The following is a 13,896-nucleotide window of genomic DNA, read 5'->3' as shown; positions in this document are numbered from 1 at the left end:
AGTTGAAATCAAGTAAGCCACCAGGTCCGGATGGAATCCCAGTTCAGTTTTACAAAGCATACTCTGCAGTGTTGGCCCCTTATTTACCTTCCTTACAACCTTGCTTACCTCTCATCCAGCACAAAATTGCAGGTGATTACTGTGTATATAAAGGCTAAAAGAATGGACCTGCAACATTCTAGACCAATATTCTTAACATTGATTTATTACAGAATTCTTGAACATATTCTCAGTTCAAAAATAAGAAAATTTCTTGAGACAGCAAAACTGTTGTCCACAATTCAGTATAGTTTTAGAAACCACAACTTGTGTGAAACTCAACATGTCCTTCCTTCATATGATATCCTGTAAATCATGGATGAAGGACAACATGCAGATTCCATATTCCTAGATATCTGCAAAGCATTTGACACAGTGCCCCACTGCAGACTGTTAACGAAGGTATGAGTATAAGGAAAAGGTTCTCAGATATGTGAGGTACTTGAAGACTTCTTAACTAATAGAACCCAGTATGCTGCGTTCATCAGAGACAAAGGTATCATCAGGAGTACTGCAGGGAAGTATAAGATAACCACTATTATTCTTTTTATATGCATAAATGATCTGACAGACAGGATGAGCGGCAATCTGCGGTAATTTGCTAATGATGCTGTTGTGTACAAAAGGGTGTCACCATTCCATTGAGTGTGTAGGAGGAAGCAAGATGACTTAGACCAAATTCTAGTTGGTGTGATGAAGTGAAGTGAGCTCTAAATGTAGAAAAATAGATAATGCGGGTGAGTAGGAAAATAATCCTATATTGGCTAACATAACTACCTTAATGTGTGATAAACATTTTATCACCGAAAACTAATTTTCTTTCATTTTCGCCAGCACCATCATCACAGCAATTAGCTTCACTTGGTTCATGATATAAAGTTGCTGTACATCTCTGTCTGATGATGAGTCTTCCGTGGCTCAAAAACGTGTTAGTGGTACAATAAATCATATCAAAAATCCAAAAAAAGTGACTGGTTGTATATTTATTCCCTAATAAATTACCAATTCAAATCATGATTGCAGTTCATTATCCGTAATGGAAATGATGAAAAAAATTCCATATTGTTCAAATTCATCGTTAATACTGTGCTCGTTGACACAGTCACATTGATTAAATACCTAGACATAATGTTACAAAGTTATATGAAATGGAATGAGCATAAGGATTGTAGTAGGGAAGGCAAGTAGGTGATTTCAGTTTATTGGGAGAATTTTATGAAAGTATGGTTCATCCATATAGGAGACTGCATATAGAATACTAGTGTGACCTATTATTGAGTACTGCTTGATTTTTTTGTTTCCAAATCAGGCTGGATTAAAGGACTATATCAAAGCAATTCAGAGGCAGGCTGCCAGATATTTTACCCATAAATTTGATCAGGATGCAAGTATCACAGAAATGCCTGGGGAACTCGAACGGGAATCCCTGGCAGGAAAGTGACATACTTTTCGAGGAACACTATTGAGAACCAACAGTTGAATCTGTCTGCAGAGCAATTCTACTGCCACAAACAGCCATGTAGCATAAGGACCATGGAGATAAAATAAGAGAAATGAGGATCATACAGAAGCACACAGGAGGGTGTTTTTCCCTCACTCTATTTGCAAGTGTAACAGGGTAGGAAATGACTAATAGTGATACAATACAATGTACCCTCCATTAACCACCATATGATTGTATGTGGAGTATGAAAATAAACATAGAAATGTGGCTAAGTGTGTTTAAATATAGTGTGAACATACACCAAGGTCAATCTGTTATCGCAACTTTTATTTGGCATTCACATTCATTTGCTTCACCAGCTCGGAACACCTTTCAGTGTAACCTAGACCTCTTGCTATACTATGGATCAGTCTGCCCCAACAACAAAGATGGGGGTGAGGAGAGTCCAACATCAATTTAACCCAAATATTCGTGACAACCTAGACCGTATGTTTCAGTGTTGCTCACACGTAGAAATGCATTGCCTATATCCTTGCATTTCATTGGTTAATGCCATATAATGATGCCTGTGATTATTATTATAATTACTACTATTAAAAAATGGTGATACCAAAGACAACTGGCAAGGGTAGTGAGCAAAAAAGAAAGTGAAGATTAAAAATTAATGTAAACCATTTTTTTCTGTTAATTTTATTTCTCCTTATATTCTGTATGTATGGCATGAATTTATAATATGTACAATGTTAAGTTTTTTAGGCAGATACTTTATACCAATAAAAGTATGTAAGTTTGATTAACCAGAATATATATATTCGTGATTGTCTTGTAATAGGGTACATACGGTATGTAACATTCTCGTACGATCAAATCAACTTTTAACAAATCTAACACCATGGTCCTGAATTCCTTTGGTGCCTTCCTTTAATCCAATGTGATGAGGATATCAAGCATTTAAATTGAACTGAAGAATGTTTCGCAAAAGTGTTGTGTACTATGTCTTCTTTATAGATTTCTATACTTTTCCACAACTCTCTCAAAAAACTGTAGTCAACTATTTTCTTTCTGTGCAACTGACCTTTTGTTTCATTTCACAGTGCTTCTCCTAGATATTTAATTGAAGCAACTGATTAATGCAACATATCATTATATTGTATTCGAACATTACATGGATGTTTCTGCTGCCCATATACATTATCTTTCATTTATATATGTTTAAAGAGAGCTGTTGTTCATCTGACCAAGCACAAATTCTGCCAAAGTTGTCCTGAATCCCCCTTGAGCTGCTTTTCTAAGTATGGGTCCTAACACTGGGAGCTGCAAATTCTATAACTGTGTATGCAAGCCACAGTGTAACCCGAATAAACTGCTTTAAAAACCATATTCAACAATTACATGCAAGTACTCAATTTGACTGTTAGACTATGTGCATTTTAAACATGCCTAGGTGGCAGGAAAAGTGAAAACATTAAACTAAGAGACATTTTACTGTCAGCATGCAACAACACATAGACAAGGCACGGCCATAAAACATAGAAATAGAATCACATGATTGTTAATTGAGAGCTGTCAAGTTGCTGCAGGTAATAACTGAAATAAATAATTGATTTATTCTGTTAAAGGATGCTTGATCAAAAACTTCTGAATGTAAGGCATAAGCAACAGATAAACACTTGCATAAGAAATGTGAACTCGCATGGGAATTGTGACAAAATAGCTAAAACGAATAAAGACCTATTGTATAATACTGCGATGCAATACAGAACCTTGTAAAAAAGGAATGCAGTGCTGTGGAGAAATACCAACACCTGGAATTAAACATGCAACAAGAGGATCATTGTCAAAGTTATGCTCAAGAGATCAGAACAGTGGTGGTTGAAAAATAAATGATTTCACTGAAAACATTGTATTTTTTATTTGCTTCCTAATTTTTCAATGCGGTTATGATTTTAACAAAGAGTAATCTACAATACACCAAAGAAATGATTCTCATATTCCCTCTTTTCTTTCTTTTGGTGTAATATTATATTTTTGTTGCGTACTTCTGGTTTGTGAATTACATTCAAATTGGTCTGTATGTATGTGCCAAACATATACCAGTTCATTTAAAGAAATTATATCTGAAGAGTAAAGTCGACACAATTTTTTCTGAATAGCTCAAAGCTTATTCCATCATGGCATTGCTCACTTGGTCAAGAACTCCATTATTTATCTCTGTAAATGGTGGGGAATCCCATCTATTTGCAATATGAAACTAGTAAAGTCTTTATGTGGCTAGTGCTATGATGGTTCATTGAGAATTTCCAGGGATACTGTACCTTTCACATCATGTTTAAGAAAGACAACTAAATAATATCCTCCAATTTAGGAACAGCACAAAACATTGTTTTATTGTGAGAGAGAGAGCCATATACAAGTATACCAGACAATTATTGTACTTCGTCTGTGCTCGTTGTCTTTATTTAAACTATCCACAGTTCCTAATTTCTGAGGAGAATCGATCTGTAGGTAAATTGCTCTGTATACTGAAAATGATCACTTTTTGAAAACAAATTATTCTTAGTCAAACATTCTTAGTCAAACAGTGGAGAGTCCATATAGAGATATCAAGAATTTAGGAAAGATGTCCATAAAGATGACATGTTAAGTTGCAGACAGGTACAATTAAAAGACACTTACATAAAGCTTTCCATCACAGCCTTCATCAGATAAAGAAAAACATGCCACTCATTCACACAAGGACCCGGTGAAGAGGTTGGGAGAGAAAGTATTGCAGTTGTGAAGCAATGAAGATAGGGTGCCTTGGCCCTGAGTCCAAATCATGAAGATAGCATCAATGAATCTACACCAGACTAGAGGTTTGGTGTTTTGGGAGGCTAGGAAGGTCTACTTTAGAAGGCCCATAAACAGGTTAGCATAGTAGGGACACATGAGGTAAAGAGGTTGGAATGGTGGAGAGTCAGTGAAGGAAGTGGTTGGTGCTATCATTGGCATGGGAGGCTAGATTACAGGCAGTTGGTTGGAGACCTTCCTAGCCTCCCAGAATGCCAAACCCCTAGTCTGGTTCAGGTTCATTGACAATATCTTCATGATCTGGACTCAGGGCCAAGACACCCCACCTTCATTTCTTCACAACCTTAACGCCTCTCCCATCTGCTTCACCTAGTCCTCCTCAAACCAGCGTGCAACCTTCCTAGATATTGATCTCTTCATCTCTTCTGGCTCCATCTGCACCTCTGTCTACACTAAAACTAGCAACCATCAACAGCACATGCATTTCAACAGCTGTCGTCCCTTTCATACCAAAAAATCCCTCCCATACAGTCTGGCCATCTGGGGACAGCATATCTTCTGCAGCAACAAGAATCCCATGCCCGGAATGCCTTCATGGGCAGGCACTATCCACCATACTTGTCCACAAACAGATCTCCCTTGCCATTTCCCCTCACACCCCCAATCCTCCCACCACCCCCAAGAACCAGCCACAAAGGAGTGCCCCCTTCACCACCCATTACCACCCTGGCCTGGAACAACTGAACCGCATCCTTCACCAGGGCTTTGATTCCCTATTATTATGCCCTGAAATGATGGACACCCTCCATAAGATCCTTCCCACCTCTCCTAAAGCGGTATTCCATCACTCACCCAACTTTCACAACACCCTAGTCCATTCCTATGCAACCACCAATCCCAACCCCTTATCACGAGCATCATATACCTGTGGAAGACCCAGGTGCAAGACCTCCTCAATCCACCCACCCAGCACTTCCCATTCCAGTCCTGTCAGAGATTTATCCTACCCCGTCAGGTGCTGGACCTCCTGTGAAAGCAGCCATGTCATTTACCAGCTCTGCTGCAATCATTGTACAACACTTTAGATTGGTATAACAACCAACCAGCTGTCCACCAGGATGAATGTTGACCACTGAACTCTGGCCAAGAATAAAGTAGACCACCTTGTGGTCCAACATGCAGCTGAATATAACATGCTTGATTTCAATGGCTGCTTCACTACCCAAGCCATTTAGGTCCTGCCCTCCACCACCAACTTTTCCAAACTGTGCAGATGGGAGTTACCCTTATCACGAGCATCATATACCTGTGGAAGACCCAGGTGCAAGACCTCCTCAATCCACCCACCCAGCACTTCCCATTCCAGTCCTGTCAGAGATTTATCCTACCCCGTCAGGTGTTGGACCTCCTGTGAAAGCAGCCATGTCATTTACCAGCTCTGCTGCAATCATTGTACAACACTTTAGATTGGTATAACAACCAACCAGCTGTCCACCAGGATGAATGTTGACCACTGAACTCTGGCCAAGAATAAAGTAGACCACCTTGTGGTCCAACATGCAGCTGAATATAACATGCTTGATTTCAATGGCTGCTTCACTACCCAAGCCATTTAGGTCCTGCCCTCCACCACCAACTTTTCCAAACTGTGCAGATGGGAGTTATCCTTACAGTACATTCTCAGCTCCCATAACCATCCCCCTCTGTCCTATCATCTCCTCCCTATTCTCATCTCCCACCCTTTTTGTTTGCCACCCTCTGTCAATGCACCACTCCTCTTCTTTTTCATTCCGTCTTCCCCACTGCTCTGTCCCATAACCCCCAGACCCCACACATGTTGGCATTCTCATCACTGTACATTCCACTAAATACCACTCGTCTCTCCCCCCATCCATACACTGCTGTCCCATCCCTTTCCCCGCCCCCTGCAGATTGCTGATTCCATCCCATATGATAGTTGCTTTCTGGCCCGAGCTGCCAGAGTTGTGGGTCACGTGTGCATGAGGTGTGTTTGCTTGTGTGAATGAATGTAGTGTGTTTCTCTATTTCTGGTAAAAGCTGTAGCCGAAAGCTTTATGTTGCTGTCTTTTAATTGTGCTTGTCTGCAGTTTAACATTTCATCTTTACATTAAGTAGCAGTCTATCTTTCCCTACATTTTAAATTATTGTGTAAGCAGTTATAAATATTTGTAATGTGAGGTAACCTCAAGAAAAAGTAAGCATATTATTATTTTTTGCTGAACATTTTCAAAGATGTGCACTGGGTTATGGAAAACATGAGCATTCAGAAGATCTAACATGTTTTTTATTGGAAAATCCAGATTAGAATGTAATAGATATCATTTCTGTTTGGGAAAACTCAGTAGGATTTATTATTCAGATTGTACTTAATTCTATTTGTGTGTGTAATAATATGAAATTTAATAACTATGCTATGACTTCTGATTTATGTCAGAGTGCAAGATATTTATAGGTTGTTACAAAGAGTACTCGTATTTGATTCTTTGATAAAATAGAAACATTACACCTGCCCTTATGCTAAAATATATGACAGTGACATTGCAGAAATGATAAATGGAACATATTGCTATGAGTATCATAGTTTAAGTCATTGATTACTCTTAGAACTGTACACAAATTGCACATAAGTCTCTTCTGCACTCTATACCTATTGCAATATTGTTATTTTATGCTTCTGTGAAGCAGTATTTCAACTGCTTGTAGATGTCTTCCTGCTGCTTTATGGCTTTATTTTTATTATTATCATTTTGAACAAACCTTTTTCGTGGGTGATTATGAGATGATAATATTCTCAGCGTTTTGCATGAAGATTTAACAGAAACAACTGCTGTATGGAATATGCAACACATTACTGTTCTATAAAAGTGGCTATACAACTAAAAGCAATATTGTATGCTAGAATCTTTGATAACATTGAATAGGCATTGCTTTCCATTCACAAGCTGCCAAAAAGTAACTAAAGTTTGATAGTGGTATTTACAAGATGGACACCAGCACAAACCCTCAGAATAAATTCCTCTCTTATGTGTAGTCATCATATCAGTTAATAAAATGACATGCTATTTTGCATTAGTATAAAACTAACTTCCTTGTGCAATGACTCTTTACCTTAGAAAGTAACATTATCTTCATATGTTGCAGAATAGTATGCTAGTGGTAGACTGTATTGATATTGGTAAGCAATCTAAGAATCCCTATGTTATTATCATTTATTGTTAATCTTATAATTATTTTGTTCCTAGTTGACTTGCTATCTTTTGGAAATATTTTTCTGAAATGCAGACAATAACAACATGCATAAACATTGACATTTTACATGAGCATGCCATTCAGTAATTCTCACTTGGCACTTTTTGAAGAAATGCACTAAATTCTGAAACATGGTGTTAAACTTTGCAGAACTAGAGGTGTGTTATAAGAGACACTCATAAAAGAAAATTATGTTATTTGAAATAAATTATTCCATTGTATGTTACATAAGATTATCATAAAATATGAGGAAAACCAAAAAATGCAGAGAATCAAACCATCTGATATTCGGAAGATCATTCCCAGATGTATGGCAGCACTTTTTGCTCCACATTCATTGCAGCTGGTAACCTAAAAAATATTATCCGTAATATTACTGAGGACTTTAAGCTTAGTGAATAATGTTGTTTTTAACTGATCACATGTACTAAGTGTTTTTTATTTAATTTTATTGCATGTACGTTCTTAAATAATCAGTTATGCTATGTCATATCATTTTCTTTTCGGTAGGCTACAGACATAAAGGCTCCACTATGTTCTTTCGCTTTGAGTTTAGTGTCTTGTATGTGTGTGACTACAGCTCACTTTTATGCAAGCTTCTTGTAGATCTGTACTATGTAGGAAACTAAGCAATTCTGGAAGACAGCTGTTGGCTTCATTGTTTACTGATTGCTGTATGGTATGTGTTTGCCACTTTACAATTAATGCAAAAGGTTATGCATACCTGTATCTTTTTTGAATAAGTATTCTTTTTCTTATGTAGTACGGTATATAACAGTCTAAATTTTTTCCCCTCCATTTTTGTAGAGGGGCCTTTGCAGAACATGTATTAATTATCACGTTTGAGTATCGTTTGTACGAGGGCAGTTCAATAAGTAATGCAACACATTTTTTTTCTCGGCCAATTTTGGTTGAAAAAACCGGAAATTTCTTGTGGAATATTTTCAAACATTCCTGCTTCATCTCGTATAGTTTCATTGACTTCCGGCAGGTGGCAGCGCTGTACGGAGCTGTTAAAATGGCGTCTGTAACGGATGTGCGTTGCAAACAATGGGCAGTGATCGAGTTTCTTTTGGCGGAAAACCAGGGCATCTCAGATATTCATAGGCACTTGCAGAATGTCTACGGTGATCTGGCAGTGGACAAAAGCACGGTGAGTCATTGGGTAAAGCGTGTGTCATCATCGCCGCAAGGTCAAGCAAGACTGTCTGATCTCCCGCGTGCGGGCCGGCCGTGCACAGCTGTGACTCCTGCAATGGCGGAGCATGCGAACACACTCGTTCGAGATGATCGACAGATCACCATCAAACAACTCAGTGCTCAACTTGACATCTCTGTTGGTAGTGCTGTCACAATTGTTCACCAGTTGGGATATTCAAAGGTTTGTTCCCGCTGGGTCCCTCGTTGTCTAACCGAACACCATAAAGAGCAAAGGAGAACCATCTGTGCGGAATTGCTTGCTCGTCATGTGGCTGAGGGTGACAATTTCTTGTCAAAGATTGTTACAGGCGATGAAACATGGGTTCATCACTTCGAACCTGAAACAAAACGGCAATCAATGGAGTGGCGCCACACCCACTCCCCTACCAAGAAAAAGTTTAAAGCCATACCCTCAGCCGGTAAAGTCATGGTTACAGCCTTCTGGGACGCTGAAGGGGTTATTCTGTTTGATGTCCTTCCCCATGGTCAAACGATCAACTCTGAAGTGTATTGTGCTACTCTTCAGAAATTGAAGAAACGACTTCAGCGTGTTCGTAGGCACAAAAATCTGAACGAACTTCTCCTTCTTCATGACAACGCAAGACCTCACACAAGTCTTCGCACCCGAGAGGAGCTCACAAAACTTCAGTGGACTGTTCTTCCTCATGCACCCTACAGCCCCGATCTCGCACCGTCGGATTTCCATATGTTTGGCCCAATGAAGGACGCAATCCGTGGGAGGCACTACGCGGATGATGAAGAAGTTATTGATGCAGTACGACGTTGGCTCCGACATCGACGAGTGGAATGGTACCGTGCAGGCATACAGGCCCTCATTTCAAGGTGGCGTAAGGCCGTAGCATTGAATGGAGAGTATGTTGAAAAATAGTGTTGTGTAGCTAAAAGATTGGGGAATAACCTGGTGTATTTCAATGCTGAATAAAACAACCCCTGTTTCAGAAAAAATTGTGTTGCATTACTTATTGAACTGCCCTCGTATTTGAGCATTGTTTGAATGATATTTAGTTCTGATTAACATTAGGGATTCTTTTTTGATACTGTTTACTCTGTAGTGCATAATTTTAAATGCAATGTATTTTTCTGTTCCTGGGAAATGTGTGTCTGAATGCTGCTCCCTGTAAACTCAAAACTGACCTTTTTTCAATTTTTTTTTTATTTTAAATGATGGCAAGATCCAAGACGTAATACAAATTCTTTCAGTTTACTGTACATTCTTAGTCTTGATGTGACCAACTCAATTACTGAAGTTACTGGTCAGTTTCATATCTGATTACATTCAACATAATGCTGCATATTAGGAGAATTTTGAATTTAAATTGAAAAAATTGGAAAGAAAACCTTCGGATTGAGTAACCAACTGCTTGTGAGTTAGAAATTCTCAGATATATGTTTTAGACATTACATTACATGGAGATGAATACACAGCTGCCAAAATTATATTTAAAGCAAAGTAAAGATATATTGACAAGCTAACAATTGATTAACATTTCCAAGTTTTACGCAGTGTTATATATTACTTAACTACTACAGATGCAACAATTTCCTGTACCCTGCTAGCTGACAAACTGATAAGAGAATGATCGCAGCAACAATATATTATGCGTACCTCAAATATCTGATTGTCGTTTGTCTCATTCTCGTAAAACCTCCCATTCCAAGAGTCAAAATGATAGTTTCGTATCTTATACAGTAACAATAACCAAATATTTGCTTCTTGCTATCTTAATAAAATTAATCTTAACTTGCGAGACTCAAGAGCATATATACATACACACACACACATAGTGAGTGGTAGGAGCAACATTTTCAGATAAAAGATGTACATTAATTCTGTTCTGAATCAGTTACAAATAAATCTCATAAACAAGACTAAAGTAGAGGAATCAACATATACAGATAAAAGACCTGTTCCAAATTGTGATTTGTGTGAATACAAATCTGTGTACTATTTTTCTTTTGACTACAAGCTCAATTAAGCTGTTACTTTTAGTACCTTGCTAATCTGGCCAACTTCAAGGAATAAATAATGGCATGTGTTTAAAAATAGTCATGTCTGGTTATGGTGAATGTAGAACACAGTTGGTTTTGAGGAAAACTCAATTTTAGTACACTACTGTTTGGAAAAGTGACTCACCAAGACAGATGGATTTGATCCCAATGAAGTTTATTCAACTGATTATGGATGTGTCACTACATAAATGACTAGCATTACAGACCAATGTCTGTGACTGTGGAAATTCCGTACAGAGTAGTGCCACCACATGCTGCAGTCAGAGCTTCTACATGTCATGACATAGAATCAAAGTGTGTCTGCTTATGCTGCTCGGCAATGCTCTACCACGCAATTTGTATGTGCATCCACAAATCTTCAACTGTGGCTGCAGGAGGACCTGAATGAACAAACTAATGAGTGACCATATCCCAAACGTGTTTGGTGGGTGACATCTCAAGTGAATGAGCAGTCCGGGGAAGCGGTGGTAGCCGCCATTCTTCAAAGAAAGCTTGCACATACCTCCCCATGTGTGGCTGGAAAATGTCCTGCTGAAATATGGCTCATGGAATGGCCTGCAGGAGGAGCAGTGCCTGAGGCTGTAAAGGCTTCCTGAAGAATGGCAGCTGTTCATATTGCACTCAAGATGTAGGCTGCGAGATCATGTGTTGCAAACATTTGTCCACCATGCTGATCAACACTACAGTCTGCCTGATTGTGTTCACTATGGCGGTGTCAACGCACATGCAACCATCACTGTAGGACAAGTTGAAGTGAGACTCATCTAAAAACATTTCATTTGCCACTCAGCATGCCAGTGTCGACATTCACAAGCCCATTGCAGTCTGCAGTGTTTGTGAGTTCTGGTCAGTGAAAGCTGACGTTATGTCACCTGTCCAGCTGACAGAAGATGGCATTGAACTGTTGATACTGAATTGTCCACACCTGTTGCAGCACTCCAACATCATGCCAACACTGTGGATGAAGCTGTTGTGTCTCTTACGGCCAGGCGGGAAAGATGGCGGTCATCTTGCACTGTGGTCACATTGTGTTGTCCAGTACCCTGTTGGGACTTTGAACAGCCTTCTTCTCTCCACTGGGTCCACGTACACCTCACTGTTGAAGCAGCATATCCTGTATGAGCCGCAGTGTCACAGAATGATAGATCCACACCTGGGGGAACACACTCACATGCCAATATTCGACTCTGTGATGTTGGCGAGGCATAGTGGCACTTGCTTACAGGTTTCCACTTCATGTGATGGCTCCACACTGACTGAATGTTTCGTAACACTGACCTGTCCAGTCACACAAGAGAGGGTGCTGGTGTGCCTTCGCAAACCCTCTGTATTTAAATCAGTTATTATTGTTCGTCTGTCCTACTCATCGTCTTATCATGCTGTGTTGCAGACCATTACTTCTGAGTGTTTACGAGGCATGTTTTTTAAGTAAGGTCTGTTTGAACATAAGTACACAATGTAAGGTTATTTCAAAAAAAGTAAATTTATTTTCAGAAATGACATACTTTATTCTATTTTTTGACATAGTTGCCAAGTTTGTTGAAATGTGTATCATACCTCTCAACAAGTTTTAAAATACCCTCTTCATAAAAACTTGCCTCCTGCTCCGATAACCAAGAGGTCACTGCCATTTTCACGTTGTCGTCGTCATTGTAACAGTTGCCACTGAGGTGTTGTTTGTGGTGGAGGAACAGATGGTAATTGCTTGGTGCAAGATCAGGACTGTAGGGTGGGTGGTCTAAAACTTCCCAGCCAAAACTGTCCCATAAATTGCGGGTCTGATCTGCAGTGTGAGGTCTTGCATTGTCATCGAAAAGAACAATTCCCTTTGTCAGCATGCTGCATCTTTTGTTTTAAATTGCTCTGCATAGCTTTCTCAGGGTTTGGTAGTATGCTTCTGCATTGATAGTGGTTCCTTGTAGCTTGAAGTCGACCAACAAAACACCATGCCTATCCCAAAACACCAACACCATGATTTTGCACTGGGACAGAGTCTGTTTGGCCTTCACCTTTACAGGTGAGTATGTGAGTCTTCATTCCGTGCTCTGTTGCTTCGATTTGGTCGTGATATGCGAAACCCGTGTTTCATCTCCAATTACCATCTGACTCAAGAAGACGTCATTTTCTTCATGATAACGAGTCAAGAATTTCATTGCACACTCAAATCTTTGGTTTTGTGGTCCTCTGTTAGGAGTTTCAGGACCCAATGGGAACACAGTTTCCTAAACTTTAGGTGTTCAGAAACAATGTTATAAAGCTCTGATCTCGACACATCAGGAAATTTGTTTGAGAGACCTATTATTGTGAAGTGCCTGTTCTCACGAATCCTCGCTTCAACTGAACCACCAAATCGTCTGTAATCAAAGAATTCTCGTACCCACTTATGCAGTTTGCTTTCACTTATAACAGTATCACCGTACACTTCGCAAATCTGTCGATGAATTTCTGCATCAGACAGGTTCCTTGCTGACAAAAACCGCATCACTGAGCGAACCTCACATACGGCAGGTGAGTTGATAGTCTTAAACATTTTGAAAACACAGAACATAACCGTACAGGTTAGCTACAGAGCTGAAACTGAGCACATTTGTTCCCGAGGTATGCCTGTACATGACACATACACTCATTGTGGTACGCACGCGTACTACTAGTGTCTACAACAAAATGAACCTTACTTAAAAAACACGCCTCGTACTTTTTGCAAACAGTAGCGTATTTCATTTTCAGTATTAACAAATGTCATTGCCTAGTGCCTGTGGTGAATGAAAGTGAGATAATGGTTAGTGCAACAATAGAACCTGTACATTACACAGCAATATATTCTTAAAACTTGAAGAACAAACATGGAAAAAATTTTAAGAAAATTGAAGGCAAGACCTTAGTTAACGACTGTCTCCACACAGTTCTTAGATTTGCATCATCTTTCTTGATACCTAGTTCTGCAAAGTATTTAAAGTGCTGTTGTGTTGATAATGCACCATGTTTCATGAAATAATAATCTGGATGGCTTTTAGATATTTATTTAGTGTCTTATTATTGTACTCTTAATGATGAAGCAAGCATTCTGTATGGTAGATTTGTGTTTCTGTTTCTTTTTTTATAAAAATTAATAACGTGATAGT

The 13,896-nt window shown here is 39.1% G+C and overlaps 1 protein-coding gene across 1 annotated transcript in view; it reads left to right on the top strand.

Annotated features, from left to right (window-relative positions):
* The window catches only part of LOC126460891 (potassium channel subfamily T member 2), a 627,462-nt gene that overhangs the window by 558,820 nt on the left and 54,746 nt on the right, over positions 1 to 13,896 (top strand). The window lies entirely within an intron of this gene.

This window comes from Schistocerca serialis, chromosome 1 (assembly GCF_023864345.2).
Source record: "Schistocerca serialis cubense isolate TAMUIC-IGC-003099 chromosome 1, iqSchSeri2.2, whole genome shotgun sequence".
NCBI classification, from domain to species: domain Eukaryota; kingdom Metazoa; phylum Arthropoda; class Insecta; order Orthoptera; family Acrididae; genus Schistocerca; species Schistocerca serialis.
This window is presented reverse-complemented; position numbering and strand designations above follow the sequence as displayed.